Source organism: Carassius auratus, unplaced genomic scaffold (genome assembly GCF_003368295.1).
Source record: "Carassius auratus strain Wakin unplaced genomic scaffold, ASM336829v1 scaf_tig00215878, whole genome shotgun sequence".
Taxonomy (NCBI): Eukaryota; Metazoa; Chordata; class Actinopteri; order Cypriniformes; family Cyprinidae; genus Carassius; species Carassius auratus.
Window position 1 is genome coordinate 89,880 of NW_020528288.1, and position 7,767 is coordinate 97,646.

At 37.7% G+C, this 7,767-nt stretch overlaps 1 long non-coding RNA gene across 3 annotated transcripts; it reads left to right on the top strand.

Moving 5' to 3' along the window:
* Positions 1–3,825: 3,825 nt before the first annotated feature.
* On the top strand, positions 3,826–7,464 carry LOC113096138 (uncharacterized). Of its 3 annotated transcripts, none has more exons than XR_003288467.1 (6): positions 3,826–4,110; positions 4,896–4,944; positions 5,422–5,566; positions 5,656–5,792; positions 6,288–6,415; positions 7,130–7,464. It is a non-coding gene; the product is annotated as an uncharacterized LOC113096138 (long non-coding RNA). The 3 variants fall into 3 exon arrangements; XR_003288465.1 differs by having other exon boundaries at positions 3,827–4,110; positions 5,419–5,566; XR_003288466.1 differs by lacking the exon at positions 5,656–5,792 and having other exon boundaries at positions 3,832–4,110; positions 5,419–5,566.
* The last annotated feature ends 303 nt before the right edge of the window (positions 7,465–7,767 follow it).

Sequence of the window (7,767 nt, forward strand, 5' to 3'; positions counted from 1 at the left end):
ATATTTTTTTATTGCTACGTGGCAAACAAGTTACCAGTAGGTTCAGTAGATTCTCAGAAAACAAACGAGACCCAGCATTCATGATATGCACGCTCTTAAGGCTGTGCAATTGGGCAATTAGTTGAATTAGTTGAAAGGGGTGTGTTCAAAAAAATAGCAGTGTGGCATTCAATCACTGAGGTCATCAATTTTGTGAAGAAACAGGTGTGAATCAGGTGGCCCCTATTTAAGGATGAAGCCAACACTTGTTGAACATGCATTTGAAAGCTGAGGAAAATGGGTCGTTCAAGACATTGTTCAGAAGAACAGCGTACTTTGATTAAAAAGTTGATTAGAGAGGGGAAAACCTATAAAGAGGTGCAAAAAATGATAGGCTGTTCAGCTAAAATGATCTCCAATGCCTTAAAATGGAGAGCAAAACCAGAGAGACGTGGAAGAAAACGGAAGACAACCATCAAAATGGATAGAAGAATAACCAGAATGGCAAAGGCTCAGCCAATGATCACCTCCAGGATGATCAAAGACAGTCTGGAGTTACCTGTAAGTACTGTGACAGTTAGAAGACGTCTGTGTGAAGCTAATCTATTTTCAAGAATCCCCCGCAAAGTCCCTCTGTTAAAAAAAGGGCATGTGCAGAAGAGGTTACAATTTGCCAAAGAACACATCAACTGGCCTAAAGAGAAATGGAGGAACATTTTGTGGACTGATGAGAGTAAAATTGTTCTTTTTGGGTCCAAGGGCCACAGGCAGTTTGTGAGACGACCCCCAAACTCTGAATTCAAGCCACAGTACACAGTGAAGACAGTGAAGCATGGAGGTGCAAGCATCATGATATGGGCATGTTTCTCCTACTATGGTGTTGGGCCTATTTATCGCATACCAGGGATCATGGATCAGTTTGCATATGTTAAAATACTTGAAGAGGTCATGTTGCCCTATGCTGAAGAGGACATGCCCTTGAAATGGTTGTTTCAACAAGACAATGACCCAAAACACACTAGTAAACGGGCAAAGTCTTGGTTCCAAACCAACAAAATTAATGTTATGGAGTGGCCAGCCCAATCTCCAGACCTTAATCCAATTGAGAACTTGTGGGGTGATATCAAAAATGCTGTTTCTGAAGCAAAACCAAGAAATGTGAATGAATTGTGGAATGTTGTTAAAGAATCATGGAGTGGAATAACAGCTGTGAGATGCCACAAGTTGGTTGACTCCATGCCACACAGATGTCAAGCAGTTTTAAAAAACTGTGGTCATACAACTAAATATTCGTTTAGTGATTCACAGGATTGCTAAATCCCAGAAGAAAAAAAATGTTTGTACAAAATAGTTTTGAGTTTGTACAGTCAAAGGTAGACACTGCTATTTTTTTGAACACACCCCTTTCAACTAATTGCCCAATTGCACAGCCTTAAGAGCGTGCATATCATGAATGCTGGGTCTCATTTGTTTTCTGAGAATCTACTGAACCTACTGGTAACTTGTTTGCCACGTAGCAATAAAAAATATACTAAAAACCTTGATTATTCTGGTTAGTCACATTGTACTGCTATTATTTTGAACAATACTGTATGTGTTTGGACCATGATGATTAATTCCTGGGAGATCTCTATGAATGTGGGTCCAAAATGATATAGAGAATAATCTGGGGTTTTGCTTCCTGTGAGGCGTCTAGACTCACATTGTGAAAACGCTGCTCTCCTCTGATGCTTTTGAAGAAACATGAGTGACCTGTGTGGTTGCCAGCTCATGAATCATAACCTCATAAATGTTGAATATTGCAGTGCGTATGGCAGAGAGTTATGAGACCAGGGTCTCCGGTTCAAATCCCCAAAGCGTTTCATCCACAGCTCTGTCCGCAGCTGATGCTATAGTCCGAGTCTGGGCGGACAGTGTTCACAGACGCTGTCGAATCCAAATACGGCCAGCGATGTATTTTAACATTTTGTCATGAATAATTGAATGGTCAGTAAGTAGTCAGAAGTTTGACCACCCATCTATCTCCACATCGCATGCATATATAAACAGTGCTTTTTTATAACTGCGCTCTGGTGTGAACCTCACTGTGGCAACCGTTGCACGTTATTTGATTCAAACAAAGCTTTTAATTCCTTGTTTTGATACATAAATGATGATTTCTTTTTAAAGAATGACGCGTGGCTGTGTATTAAACACAAGGGTAGTGCAAAATAGCTTGTGTTGTTCTGTGGTCAGGCACTCCAGCAGAAAAGGAACCGTAAGGTCAATGGCTATTGATTTGCTTCCCGCACCCAGCTTGTAAGCTGCAGCTGTGTCTGCTAAACAGCATCACTGGCCTCTAATGCTGAACTATAGCAGCAGCACTCAAACACACACGTGAGACTGGGGCTAGTTGTCACAAGGTTTGTATCACCAATTCATAATTCAATTATGCAAATGTATGTTTTTTTTAACAGCAGTTATTTTGTATGTTAATGTCAAACAGTCTCAAAACACAATAATTTCTATAAATCCCTTAAAGTAAAATTTCAACAATATAAAAATACAATTATTAAAAAGGGGGGTATTTTATAATAAATGTCTGGTTAATGGTTAAAGCTATTGTTTTAATTTACACAATTATAGGAATATTTGCTATAATAATAAATATACACTATACTGTTCAATAATCAGGAGGATTTTGTATGTTTTTGAAAGAAGTATAGTGGATAATAACAGCAGTGCTCCATAGCTTTAGCTTTTTTTTAAATAACCCTATCCTAAGAAATGTTCACTGGAGTAAGTGTGACAACCAGCCCCAGTCTGTCCAATAAAATGAGACGACGGAATCACTGATGATGTGTATTATGAGATTTCTCTGCTTAATTTTACATTCATGGACAAACAGAAGCTATGGAACCACATCTTTCTACTCTGTGCCACACAATCCTCTGTTTCTAATAACATGACGAGGAAAAAATATAAGATGAAATCTATTATTTTCCATATACATCAACTAATCCAGCAGATGTGAGGTTTTTCAGCACAAAAATCAACACGTTAGTGCAAGAATCTGCCTCTCCCTCTTGGCAATCGATAGTAAAATTCCTCATTCTGTGCTCGGGTAAGTAAATGGAATTGAAAGTGGGGCAGAGGGTATTAATGCAGAGGGAGGAATATCCATTTTATCACGTCCTCCCTGCAGGTCCTGTTGATAAAAATGACAGCGGGAGCGCATTACTAATTCCACCACTGTCACAGCCCATAGTCACTTACCTTGCAAATGAAGTGCAGTAATGACACCTGCCTGGCAGTCAGAACACAGACTATACTTTCAGTGACACAGCCTAATGCTGAAATGGATCCTGGGAACGCATGGGCCTAGACCTGCAATGACATCCATGTACAGTAACACATCAGTGCCATTTGCAGTCGTCTTTAATGTACATTAATATAACATACATAAACAAAACTACCAACCTGAAAGTCATGTGAATGCGTACTCATGCTCAGCAAATTGTTGCTTGTGGTTATCATTTTGAATACATCTTGATACATCTTTTTCTAACCTTGTAATGAGAATCATATTACTGAATCGTGGATATGTTTGAAGTTTATTTAGTTACTCTAAACAAATTAGAATTAGAATTGTTTTTGACTTTCAAATGAAAAGAACACTTTTAACTAGTTTGTTTTACTGGCGCCCCCTCTTGTTAGTTTCCTGTAATTTGTTTGTAAGAGGCAAAATGCATCACAAACTTGACAAATAAATAATTTTGGAGTCAGTGATTTATTGCCCAGCAAAAATAATGGAATCCATTACTGATGAATCGTATTTGCTAACACACACACTAAAAAATCCTGGGTTATTTTTTCTACCCAAGTGCTGGGTTGAGCCATTTGGGTAAATTTTTTGGGTTAATTTCTCAGTCTTGGGTAGTTTTTGGGTAGTTCTATGTAACCCAACCGCTGGGTTATTTTCTGGGTCGTTTTCACTGAGAGCTGAATCAATGCACCCCCTCCCCCACTCGGACGCAATAACCCAGCTCAATGGGTCAAATCAACTCCGCGCAGGATCAGCGCAGCGCGGGCTGACTGAATTCGAGGTGGAGGTGGATGCCACACACACGCTGTAATATTTGGAGAAATAAGGTTCGTATCAATATATTTATACATTTGACATGTATTTTTAAACATATTTACACACATAACATAATAATGAGCGAACGAGCGATAAAAAGGCAAAGAAATGTGCGACAACAGTCATGTTTACATGATATTAAATGCACCGCCAGATCGCTCGTTTTGGTTTGCTGGTAATGCCTGCTGGATAGTAAATACGTTTTCTTCAGTTTTTATGTTTTAAACGACCCTTTTGTCAAAGTCTTACGTTTCTTCTTAACTGTTAAATGACATAATTTGCTTCAAAGTCCATTAAGTCAATTAATTTCAATGCCACGAGATCAATGTGATGTAAACGTGCACTCCTTGCCTTGCCCATCCCCCATCTTACTGCATGCAGTGCTAAGTCAAAACAACCCAATTTTTGGGTCATCTGTCGCGGGCATATTTTGGATCGTTACAGGAGAAATTATTTTAAAAACAAACTGACTTCAGCCTTTTTTTCTGGTGAAATAAAGGTTTGTATCGGTCTTTTTATCATTGAATCGTTACCGATTGGCAAAAATGTCCCATTCTGATTTTAAAATATCACTTAACGTTACATGATAGATCATAAAGCATCCTACATTTGCGAGCACCAGAGATAAAAAAATTTTTTTAACCTATTTTTTTTTCTGTCTGATGCGTCTCGTTTTTTTTTTTCACAATAAAAATAAATTTCTAATCATTTATTCATTTAATAAATGTATTATTATTTGAAATCCAGGTAAGTGTCAATTAATCTTGGACTAAAATATATAGTTTTTTTCCCACAGACCCGCTCTTGACTGTCCGTGGTGGCAAATCCACAGCCTTTCGCTGGAGGTGACACTTTTATCTCATCTAATTTGAGTGATTGCCATACATTGATCATAATAAAATTACCATAAACCATAAAAACATCTGTTACTATTATTAAAAAGATCCGGTAACGTTATTGTGGTTATACCCGTTTAGTTAAAGGGTTAACCTTACTTCACCCAATAATCAAAATTATGTCATTAATAAGTCACCCTCATGTTGTTCCAAACCCGTGAGACCATGAAACTGTCTTCCGAAGATGAACGGAGGTCTTACTGGTTTGGAACGACTTGTGAGCAAATTATGAGCAAAGTGAAATGTTAAGCAGTATAATTCAGGAATCAGTTTGCATGGAGTTTAGAAACATCCAGGATTTACTAGTTAAAGTGTTGAAAAGCTCTGAAGAGTATTTCTGTTTTTATGGAAACTAATCCTTTTACATGTAAAAATGTTCATAAGCCTCTATTTGATTAACAGCATTGCTATTTCTTTGTCCAGTAGAATCAACCGTATCTGAAGAGAGAGCTGAGGAAATTAAACAATGGCTGAGAAACAACACACAGCCCATCAGCCAGGTGGAACAGTACATGCGAAAAATATGTTTGAGGTCCTCCATGAGTTTCCTCGGCTAACTACCTCAAGCATGGTATGTTAACATAATGTCTTTGTCATATGGTAACATGAGTTATATTAAGTCTTTTTTGAGAAGTTTTTTTTTGTAATTTTTGCTTTTAGATTGCACAGGACTTTCACATTTTACATCAAGATGAAGCCCCAAAACTGTTTGAAAAATGGCTGGTATACTGACAGGATCTTGCTTTTTGCGAAGCGAGAAGCAAAGCTTTCATGTACAGCTGAAGAAATGACAGAAGGTTAAAATGTTTCTACAATATTTTGATATTATGGGCCAGATTTACTAATAGCTTGCACCATAGTACTGTCAGGATTACTAAAGAAATGCAGTGATGAAAAATTGGGCACATTTTTTTTGCAACTAACATTACTGCATATTTGTGGTAGTTTATATATTTTAACCCATTTTTGTGCTTGGCAATAATGCTGCTAGAAAATGCAGCATTTTCTCCTCTCATCTCATTTATTTAGAATGCCAGACAAAGATGTTCTAACATTGCTTTTAATTTCTGCTGCTCTTGGTAGGATATGTTGGTCATTATGTGTCTGTGTTTTTTTTTTATTTGCATATTGTCAGTGGATCAACAGCACAACTTTACACTTCAGTCTACACTTTTATGGGATTTTGGACTCACGCTAATTTGACCTGTTTAGTAAATCTGGCCTCATATTCTCAATGAAAACTCGCTACTGTTTTTACTAGTGTTGATGAATGTAATATTATTTTCCTACAGATGCAAAGGGAAATCTTGCACTAAAGCTGTTACCTGTTTTGCTTCTACCTCCACCCTACAAAATTGGCAGAAAAACAGTCCGACCCAGCATTGATGAAAGCAAAAAAGCTTTCATTGACATTCAGCCTGTTAGTACGACTTTACAGAAATTTACTTCAATCATTTAATGACTTCACCAGGTTGAATACACTACCATTCAAAAGTTTGGGATCGATATAATTTTTAAAATGTTTTTAAATTAAGTCTCTTCTGCTTACAAAGGCATTTATTTGATCCAAATACAGCAAAAATAGTAATGTTGTGAAATATTGTTACAATAAATTAATATTTGCTATTTGAATATATTAAAAACATTTTTTTTGGTGATCAAAGCTGAATGTCCAACATCGTTATTCCAGTCTTATATATAGTAACATGTTGACAAGATATGCTCCATAAGAACTTTGTAATTTAATTTATAATGTATCTTGGATAAATAAGTCTGAGCTCACAATTTTTTTTTCTGTAGATAATTTTTTTTTTTTTTTCAGTTTCACACTCTAGCAAGTTAAGGTCTTTTGCTTTTGTAGGGCAGAATATTAAATGTAGAAATTAAAAGTGTTAAATTAAAGTAAAATTTGCATCCCTGTCAGTGGCTCTGTCAAAGTGGGCCAGATCAAGCTGTAATAATTTTCAGGTATTTTGCCTCATCCAAAGCTCTGGCTATACAAGACCTATTGTTTCTAAAGACTGCTTGATTGAATAAACAGTTTCGAATGAATCCCCAACCCACCACCCATACCCACACCCCTGACACTCCCATTCTGTTTCACCTTTATTCATTTGCATTATCTGTCCTTTAGGTTGGAACAAATATGGTGGAGTACCTCCAGCAGGCTGAAGCATCAAGACCTTACCCTTATGTCCTGTAACTTGAAAATGGACACATTGCGTCGCGGGCATTTGTCATCCTCGCAGGAGAAGCTTTGGAACAAAGCACTATTGTTTAAGGGAAGTCGTGGCCTAATGGTTAGAGAGTTGGACTCGCAATTTAAGGGTTGTGTGTTCGAGTCTCGGGCCGGCAGGTATTGTAGGTGGGGGCAGTGCATGTACTGTTCTCTCTCCACCTTCAATACCACGACTTAGGTGCCCTTGAGCAAGGCATCGAACCCCCAACTGCTCCCCGGGCGCCGCAGCATAAATGATGAACACTGCTCCGGGTGTGTGTTCACTGTGTTTGTGTGTGTGTGTGTTCACTGCTCTGTGTGTGTGCATTTCGGATGTGTTAAATGCAGAGCACAAATTCTGGGTATGGGTCACCATACTTGGCTGAATGTCACATCACTTTCACTTCACTTCATTGGGACAGTAAATGTATGTTTCAAATCGTTTTATGTTTTTGATGTAAACTAACCGAAACATTGTTTCTATATTAGGGAGTTTATTCATAATATTTTTGAGTTGGAGGGAAGTGAATCCCCAACAGTGAAATTTTTGCACT